Consider the following 10232-nt stretch of genomic DNA (forward strand, 5'->3'; position numbering starts at 1 on the left):
CCGCATTCTGCCATGTCCGTGTCATCCACTGTCTCTGCAGCGCTCACCCCATGACTAATGATGCTAGGACATCGGTTAGCTGGTTGGTGCAGGATGGTTGGAGACTGAACTTATCAGTTTATCATTTCCTGCTAGGTGTTCAGCACTGCGGAGTGTAGGCTGGGGAGAATAAAGAAGTAACTTGTTCCCTCTCTTTGGGGATGGGAGATCATGATATCTACAGAAGACACTAATTGGTATTTATCACTTGACACATTGATAGGTGAGACATAATTACAAAATAACCCAGGACTATATAATCAAGTGCTGGACGGCATGTTCTAGGCAGTAACTGCTGTAGATTTTTTTTCAGGGTCTCTTGACCTTGATGTTGATGGTCAATGTGTGGCTTCTACCAGCTTGGATCTGCTTGTCATGGGTGGGACCCGAATGAGGATGAACCAAAGGAGAATCAGAAAATGACTCTGCCCGGTGCTCAGAGCGGCGTCTCTGCTGTTTATTCAGAGTGCTTGCGGGTACTGAGAAATGCACTCGGAATGTACCCTGCCTTTTTCAGCAGCTGCATCTCAGCAGAAGGGGAGGCAAAACTGACCTGGAGGAGCTCAGCTCAGAGGCGGCCAGGTTTGCTGAGTCCTGGGAAGTATACATGGGATGTGTGTTGTCCGTGCACTCTGCTGACCGGGGTCAGGAGCGCTCTGCTGTCGCTGATGACTTTTTTACGAGTTCTCACTGAAAAAAGTCATAATGGGACTCCAAAGGCAAATGTGCTCCTTGTGAAGGTCATAAATTCTCTTGCTCTCCAAACAGCTGCAGCTGCAGCAGTTCACCCAGGAGCTTTGCCAAGAAGGCATCATTGCCTGCAGAGACTTCACACGGAGCCATGCTGAGGGGAGGGCGGCTGGCTGGAGCTCAGATGAGATGTGATCATTAACGACTTCTGAAGAAAGACTTGAAACTTTAAATCAAATTACAGATTATGATGGCTCATCCTTCCATTAACCCTAACTGTGATGCCTTCACTTGGTCTCAAGCAACAAACGATGTACACCTCCTCGGTGAAGTTCAAGTCCGTGTATCTCCTCATTTAATGGTACAAAATTTCAGTTGATTTTTTTTTTTCCTGTAGCTTTCCATACGTTTCTTGAGTCACCAATCTAATTTGATACGCGACATGATGTCTTCGGAGCAGGGGCCTGTGCAGTTCATTGCACACAACAAACTCGTACTAAATATCTGTCGCTTGACTGATACCTTGAGTTTTCACTTTTTAGATGACAGCAAGACATTTCATGTTGATTAAATATCACCTAATAGAGTCCACATTCGCACAGCTCCAAGAGCACACAAAAGGCCTTTATGGCTCTTGTTGGCTAGCTTTTAACCTCTGAACCTCTTAAGAGAGTTTCTTATATTCCCAGGTGCTTGATCACAATCTTCCTTAATCCTTATTTTCTGCAGAGGTAGAACCCATGTCCTCAAAGGCAAAGGAGGAATTTAATTTCAAGGCTCTTCTCTGTGGATAAGAACTGGCCCGATGCGTCAGATCTGCTGTGCGCCCGAGGCAATGCCCTGTCTCCAGCACAGATTCCAAGGGAGGTGTGGGAAGGGCAGGCTGTGTTCCAGCTCTTTCCTCTGAACATCGGCTGTAAACACAAACTCACTCTGGAGCTAGGAACCTTGGTTTTAAAAGGAAAACAAAGATATGAATAGCATTTGATGTTAATAATGTGTGACCATGTCCCAATTAGCCCATTTGTTTTCTGATTAGCTACTTGCATTAACCACGTCACCCTAAGTCACTTAGGTCTTTGCCTTCTGACGACAGAAGCTTCGTGGTGGTCTGTCTTTAGATAAGTCACTCCAAGTTTCACTTAAAAGCAACCAAACAACTCAATCATTGAAAACAGAATTAGACACACCAGGTCCAAAAATCATGTACCCCAAATCTAGCTTTTGCTAACGGGCATCTCCCCACCTTCCATATTTAACATTTTGGAGTGTATGTGTGCCAAGATGATTCATCCAAGCTGCTCTGGAATTTGTCTCTGCTGGTGAGAGTGCAGCTGACCCGCCCTCGTCTGCCCTCCCCTCATCTGGTGAAAATGCAGAATATCAGTTCTGTGGCTCTGTCACCAGCACACCATGGCTTTCTTTATTTAGGTACCATACACTTAGGCAAGTTGCTCCCACGTGGAGCTTTTCATCTCCCGATTGCATTTCTCCACCACTTCTATCTGCCTGCACCACCCAGAGTGCGACCCTAAAGAGGGTGAGGACCTAAGGATCCCGAGGGTCCCCAGAACCCACAGAGCGGCCCCTTCAACAAGTGATCTCCTCGCTCTGTGGTCCTTGCTTATCCAAGGAGACTGTGTATAACCTCTCCCCCAGCCCTATCAGCCCAGGAGCCCTGTTCTCTCTTCCTGCTTCTCTGAGACTCCCCCCAGCAAAGGTGCCAAAAATTCATCTTCTTTGAACTTTCAGCAATTCTGATGCTGACTGTATTCCCAGAGATCCTGAAACTTCTGGCAGTATTAGCTCTTGCGTTTCTTTTTACAACATTTGGGGGACAGATCTGTGTTCTGAGGTTCAGGCTAACCACCCTAAGAAATGAGTACTTTTGTGGGAATTGCGCATTTCCCCTCCCTTCTCCACTCCCTCTATAGATTTTCACATTCTGGAGGAAAGCCAGGCTTCTTTCCTTTTTGTTTTTACTGTAGATTTTCAAGCTAGCTCTAGCCGGCATCTAGCTCTCCCTCCTCCCTCGGTCTTTCCCTTCCTGGCTCCTATTCAATGACTAAAGCTCTCCAGGAGTATTTACAGACCTGGGTATCTACCGTGACCTTGTGATTGCACTAATCCTTGGCACCGTGACCTTGTGATTGCACTAATCCCTGGCGTAAGGCTGCTCTCTGCTCTGCCTGTCACAAGGGTGAGGGGATGGGAGTGGAAGGACGGTGCCTCATCCGGGAGCAGCCCGTTTATTTATAGAACCGGCCTTTTCCTCTCTTTCCTAGTGTCTGTTGCCATATCCTCAACACCCCCTCTGGGAGATAGATGACAGATTGACAGGGGTGGGCCCAGGGCTCCAGGGGTAAAGGCCAGAGTTCTCAGGGTCAGGGCACCAAAGGACTGCTTTCCCCACCTCCATGGGCAAACCGAAGGAGGCCCAAGTTCCCAGGGCTGGTTGACCACTGAGGATTACAACTTCCTTCCTCACAACCCCAGAGGTGTGGCCAGATGCTCCTGCTTGGGGACTCTGGGCTCAGTGGCCTCAGAGAGTGTGACTCAAGTTCCTGGGAAACTCTGGCAGCATCTGAGGTCTGGTTGACCTGACCATCTCTTTGGGGTCTTTGAAAAGCAGACGAGAAAATTGCTGATAGAATAAGAGAGAAGAAAGATGGAAAGGGGCCTGACTTTGCATGTCTTGGAGAACGGAATTGCCACCATCTGGATTAAGGAAAAAAAAAAAAAACCCTGGACAGACTTCCTTGGCGGTCCAGTGGTTAAGACTCCATGCTTCCACTGCCAGGGACACGGGTTCGGTCCCTGGTCGGGGAACTAAGATGCCACACCAAAAAAACAAAACAGAAGAAAACAAAAAACCAAGACTTTGGAGAAAGAGTGAGAATGAAGGCCATGTGATTACAGCTGGAGGAGGACTCCAGTTGACAAGACCTGTGTAGCCTTGTCACAGTTTAGCTCATGATTATGCGACACCTTGGGTGACCATGACTGCTTCTTGTGTTCAAGTTCTGACCCAGTTTGACAGTAAATCACATGGGGGCAGGAACCTTAGGGCACAGAGCTTGGTGCCACATTCGTGCTCAGTAAGCCTTGTGAGGTCTCATACGTGGATTATAAGTGACTATTATTAGCATTAAGAAGGGTTTTTTGAAGATGATGATGTTGATGCTGATGATGGCTGGATAGTACTGCAGGCAGGAACCCTGTGCCTTTTTAAATCTCTCCCCTCCCTCTGCCCAGCGAGTACCATGCACTTAGTAGGCTTTCAAAATCATTTGCTAGATTTGTATTAAATAAATGATGATTATAATAGTTCCATGTCTGGGAACTTCTACCCTGCTTAGTAGACGCTTTTCTCTCTCTTAAAAAAAAAAGAATCTTCTGAGCCTGTGTTCAGTTTTCTCGTGTAGCTCCTTCTCGTGTGTGATACCACAGGGGGATGGTCCTCAAACGTTAGCCTTGCATCAGAGCCACCTCTGAGGCTTGTGTTTCTTTTCTTTTTTTTTTTAAACTGGCTGCAGCTGTGGGTTGGCTGCTGCTTTTTTTTTTTTTTTTTTGGCTGCTTTGATTCTTCCTTGCTGCGCGCGGGCTTTCTCTAGTTGCGGCGAGCGGGGGCTACTCTTAGTTGCCGTGCGCCGGCTTCTCATTGCGGTGGCTTCTCTTGTTGCAGAGCACGGGCTCTAGGCACGTGGGCTTCAGTAGTTGCGGCATGCGGGCTCAGTAGTTGTGGCTCGCGGGCTCTAGGGCTCAGGCTCAGCCGTTGTGGCACATGGGATGAGTTGCTCCACGGCATGTGGGATCTTCCCAGACCAGGGTTCGAACCCGTGTCCCCTGCATTGGCAGGCGGGTTCTTAACCACTGCGCCACCAGGGAAGCCCAGGCTTGTGTTTCTGATCAGTAGGTAGGGGGTGGGGCTCAAGAACATGCTTTTCTAGAGTTTTCATGGCAGCTGCTGCGGGTCTAGGAACCACACTCTGGGAACCACTGCTGTACGGGTGTGTCCGAAATGTCTCAGGTTCTCTTACCTGGAACTTGAGGATTGAAGAAGAGTCCTAGGAAATGGGCCACAGCTGTCTGTGGAGAGGCCTCAGTAGAGTTCTTCTCCGAGGGGATCATTGCCCATCTCTGCACATGGGCCACTTTCTCTAGAATTTAGAACTTGCCAAAGCGGGACAAAGGTTGCCAAGAACCCACTTGGGAATCCCAATCTAATTTGCCTGCAGGCTCACCTCTCCCCAGTCTATCCTCCTCACTCCAGCCCAGGTGATTGTCTCAATCAGAAATCCGGTTACCTCTGTCTCCTGCTTAAAAACCTTCAGTGGCTTCCCGTTCCTTCCAGCTTAAAGCCCAGACTGTGGGATGCTTTAGCCTGGTTGGCAAACCCTTCATGATTTGACCCTTGCCTTTGCATTCAACTTGGGATCCTGCCACTCCCCGACTACCATGGTCCCCAGAAATGACCTCTCTCACCCCATTCCTCTGCACAAGCTTCCCCTGGGTTCAGAGTGAACTTTCTTTTATTATTATTATTATTTTATTTATTTATTTTTTATTGGAGTATAATTGCTTTACAATGTTCTGTTAGTTTCTGCTGTACAGTGAAGTGAATCAGCTATATGTATACATATATCCTCTCCCTCTTGGACCTCCCTCCTCCCCCCCATCCCACCCATCTAGGTCGTCACAGAGCACCGAGCTGAGCTCCCTGTGCTATACAGCAGGTTCCCACTAGCTATCTATTTTACACATGGTAGTGTATTTATGTCAAACCTAATCTCCCAATTCATCCCACCCTCCCCCTCCCCCACTGTGTCCACAAGTCCTTTCCACGTCTGCGTTTCTATTCCTGCCCTGCAAATAGGTCCATCTGTACCATTTTTCTAGATTCCACATATATGCGTTAATATACGATATTTGTTTTTCTCTTCCTGGTTTACAATGTCATGTTAATTACTGCTATACAGGGACCTCCCTGGTGGTCCAGTGGTTGGGACTCTGCGCTTCCAATGCAGGAGATGCAGGTTCAATCCCTGGTCGGGGAACTAGGATCCCACATGTCACGTGGTGTGGCCAAAAAAGATTAAAAAAAAAAACTAAATCATTTATTTAAAAAATTAATAATAATTACTGCTGTACAGCAAAATGGTTCAGTTATACATATTTATACATTCTTTTTTTTTTAAATATTCTTTTCCATTATGGTTTATCATAGGATATTGAATGTAGTTCTCTGGGCTACACAGTAGGACCTCGTTGTTTATCCATTCTCTACATAAAAGCTTACATCTGCTAACCCCAAACTCCCAGAGTGAACTTTCTGGTCCCCTTTCCCTGCATCCTACCCGCAGGGCTGTCCCCTGCTAGATCTCCAAGCAAAGCAAGCCTCCTGCTTAGCCCCCTTCCCCTGGGCACGGGGTCCTCATTACAAGTTGTCCTTAGTACTTTACTCTGTGTCTGGCCCCCAACCCCCAGGCTATGGAGGGACCAGGACTGGCCTTTGAGTCCCTAATACTTCCAGCACACCACCTGGATCGAAGGCATTTGGGGAAGATTTGTTGAGTGAATGGAAATTGTTGAAGACTCAGCGGGTAGCAGACCACACACTGATCTCAGTAATTACTTTGGATACTTTTTGATACAAAACAATGGAGGGGAAAAAAAACAACAAAACAAGGGAGAGGTGGGGAGGGGAGTGCATTCCCAGGTAAAGCTGAGGAGAGACCTATAGAGAGGGGAGGGTGGAATTACCAGTACTCCCTTCAAGTCACCTGCAGTAAAATTAATTCCTCCAGCCTTTGTCTACCTAAAGCACAGTGACAAAGGTGGGTTCAGAAGCAAACAAATGAAGCTCTAGAGGTAAAACTTTAGGCCCTGGCCTGTAGAGTGGGGAGGAAGTCGGAGGTTTTGCAAAAGGGGAAGTTGGAGCCTCCTGAAATTACAGCACCGGTAAGAGAGGCCTCCCCAGGCCCTTAGCTCACGCCTCCTGGGGATCAAGCTCCCCTTCTCTCGGGATGGGGGACAGTGTCTTCCTGATTCCCTTTTGATTTGATGGCCTTTGATGGTGACAAGTTGCTTCCAGGTCTTGATTCTGTGTAGTGCCTGAGGACATTAGTTGTCTCTTTCTGCACTTAGTACATAAATCAACTTCATTTTGGAAGCACTTTTATACTTACGAGGCTGACTTCTATACCATAGGATGAAGTTTATAATAAAAGAACTAGACTAGGAGGCCTGGTTCCTCTCTCTCCTCTGGTGCCCAGCTAGATGTCTGCATTTGGGCAGCTGTATTTTCAACTTCCTTCACTGTTCAGGCAGCGCTTAGTAAGAATGCCCGCTCTGGTTTATGTGTGACCCTTTCAAACCGACCCCATAGCTGTTTTCCATTCCTAAGATTGTGCCTTTGCAAACTTGGACCTACTTTGTAAGTTCTCTCTCTGATATCACTCTCTGTGAACTCCAGTGGCCAGGAAAGTATGATAAACAAAAGCAGTCCCGGAGGGAGTTTCTTAAGCTCCAAATGTTTGATCTCAAAATCTGGCTGAATTTATCGGCTGAAACCACCATTGACAGAATATTTCTGGCTGACCTCTCTGCCCTCTGCACCAGCCACCCGGCTTCGGAACCCGGAGCTTCTCAGCTCCTCTTAACATCTGCAGAGATACCTCCCTGGGGATGAGAGTCTGTGTGCTTCCTGGAACCAATTTAAACCCAAAGGAGCCTTTAAAAAAATACATTTAATTGTTGGAGAGGCTCCCCCTCCTTTTAACTTCTGAGCTCATTCCCTCTGGGAACAAGTGACATTTAGATTTTGGTGTGTAAGTTGTTTTTTCTTTAGATTAGTTTTTGTGTAAACATTCCCCTGCAAATTATTTTCACATCTTGAGGCAGCTTCTTTCAAGCGGCCAGTCAGACTGATTCCTCTTCTGTTCCCTTTACCACCCGCAGTTCAGCTCTCTCTCACTCACCCACTTCCCCATTTCTCAAATTCAAACTAATTCTACTGTTTATGAAAATATTTCCCCAACTTTCTGGAATTTCCATTTCTCAGGGTTATCTCCCCTGGGCCGCAGCCAAAGCTGCACCCACTAGGATGAGTGAAGCCAGCCCAGGTCAAAAAAGGGGAGCCATCACTGTGCATGCAGGTGTGGTCGGCGGAGGCCAGGGCTGCCCTGAGAAGGGGCCTCAGGACCCACAAGACAGGCTTAGCGTGAGGCCGGAGGACTAGCTCCAGGACTAAGCAAAGGGGGAGCAGCTTTCTAATTATGAGACTGACAGGAGCGTGGCAGTCACAACCAGAAAAGCAGGCAAATTACATCCTCTTCTTCAGCCACAAATGTCATCATTCTTTGTAACAGGCCCACAAGAGTTACCTCTCCTCCTGTCTTTTCTTCCAACATCGCTGTTGAAAGCTTTGTCTAATTTGGTGCAATTTTCCTTATACAGACTCTATCTCTCAGTTTTAAAACACGTCCCTTTATCACGGCACCATGAATAGCCACAGGGACTGGTCACAACTCCAGTGGGGGCCATTCATGTAGACTACAATATATTCGTCAAAATAAGATACTTCTCCTCAACTAACACAATACTGTAAATCAACTATATTTCAATTAAACAAACAAAAAAACAACCAAGCAACTTGTCTTTAAAACTTAGTGACATCTTTTATTTTTCTTCTATACGTTAGGAAAGGTAAGCTGGTTGAGTGGAAAGAATACCTATCATTGCTAATGGTCCTATCATTGCCACAGAATTACCACGTGGCCTTGGACAGGTCCCCTTGCTACCCACGTCTCACATCTGCAAAGTAAGGAAATGGGACTAGATCATCTCTAAGGATCCTGCTCTCTGGCAATGATGTTTTCTGATCAGCAGAAAAGTGAGATGTCTTTGATCATTACGTTCCATGATGAGGAGCTTTGGCTTAGTCATTTTCCTCCTTTGTCTCTCTGGCATCTCAAGCTGTTCAGCCCAGGTCTGACTTCGCACTCCCCTTGCAAGGCTGTGGATTTTGAAGTCCAGTGAATGTGGACTCACCAGGCCAATTTTCTTCCTTGATTTTCTGAGCTTGGATCTTTTCTGCACCATTAAAACCAGAGGTAGTAATCTGAGGAATTAACTGAGGTGGTCCCTTGAGGTTCAATAGCAGCTGTAACCCTTCTGGGTCTCACTTTTGCAAAGAAAAAAAAAAAAAAAAAAGAGGCAAGAAGGTTGACCAGATAAGTTTGGGGGTTTAGGAAACAAAGCATTCCGTTCTAAGTTTGGGGCAGTGGGGGCTGAATCACGGCTCCTCCTGGGTTTTGTTTCCTATCAAATCACAACTTGGCCAACATTTTCTGCCAAGGGTCATAAACCAGTGCCATGGAGGACAGAGGAAGAGACACTTGGCCAATCCCAGAGCAGCTCTGCCATCCCAAGTCCCAGGAAGGAGGCTCGGGAGAGAAGTCTCTTTAGTTGGCTGCATCCAACAAGCATTTGTCAGGAGCTCCGGTTGTGAGGAGACAGCTCGTAAACAGTACTCCTGAACCTCAAGAAAGATTTGTAATCTAACACATGTGCAGAATTAGAAAATTAAAAACAGTCCTTCTCAACCACTAGAGCAGGGGTGGGAGGTGGGAGCATAATATCGTAAGTAATTTATTCCTGATTAATACTTAGAGCACTCAACTTTGAAAGTGATCGCTTTGAAAATACAGATTAGAGTGGATTTGAGGTCATCTTTCAATACTGAGAATTTTTTTAAAAGTCCTCTGCAAGAATCCCTCTGAAGGAGGCAGTTGTTTTTGTTTAGGAAAATATTTTGAAGGGACATTTAAGTTGTTTTTTTAAAAAATAAATTTATTTATTTATTTTTGGCTGCGTTGGGTCTTCGTTGCTGCGCGTGGACTTTCTCTAGTTGCAGTGAGCGGGGGCTACTCTTCGTTGCAGTGCGTGGGCTTCTCACTGAGGTGGCTTCTCTTGTTGTGGAGCACGGGCTCTAGGCGCGCGGGCTTCAGTAGTTGTGGCATGTGGGCTCAGTAGTTGTGGCCTGCGGGCTCTAGAGTGCAGGCTCAGCAGTTGTGGCACATGGGCTTAGTTGTTCCACGGCATGTGGGATCTTCCCGGACCAGGGTTCGAACCCGTGTCCCCTGCATTGGCAGGCGGATTCTTAACCACTGCGCCACCAGGGAAGTCCCCCATAATCACTCTTAACTGAAATCTTCAGTGACACTCATGATTTTATAGTCTGCCTGTAAACTGCCTTAAAATCCTTTTCAGAACAAAATGGAATTATAAATAAGTCTAAATAGCCTATGCTGATCAGAAAATGTGACCTGAATCATATTACAAATACCTTCTCCAGACAAGCTAGAACTTGTCGGACTATATTATATCGACACCGGTCAATTTCATAGACCAGATTTAGGAATTTTCCAGAGATAGGAAACTGGCATAACAGTGTCCAAAAACACAGAGGCCCAGAATTGGATCCACCTACGAAACTGAAC

Source organism: Eschrichtius robustus, chromosome 21, assembly GCF_028021215.1.
Source record: "Eschrichtius robustus isolate mEscRob2 chromosome 21, mEscRob2.pri, whole genome shotgun sequence".
In the NCBI taxonomy this organism is placed as follows: domain Eukaryota; kingdom Metazoa; phylum Chordata; class Mammalia; order Artiodactyla; family Eschrichtiidae; genus Eschrichtius; species Eschrichtius robustus.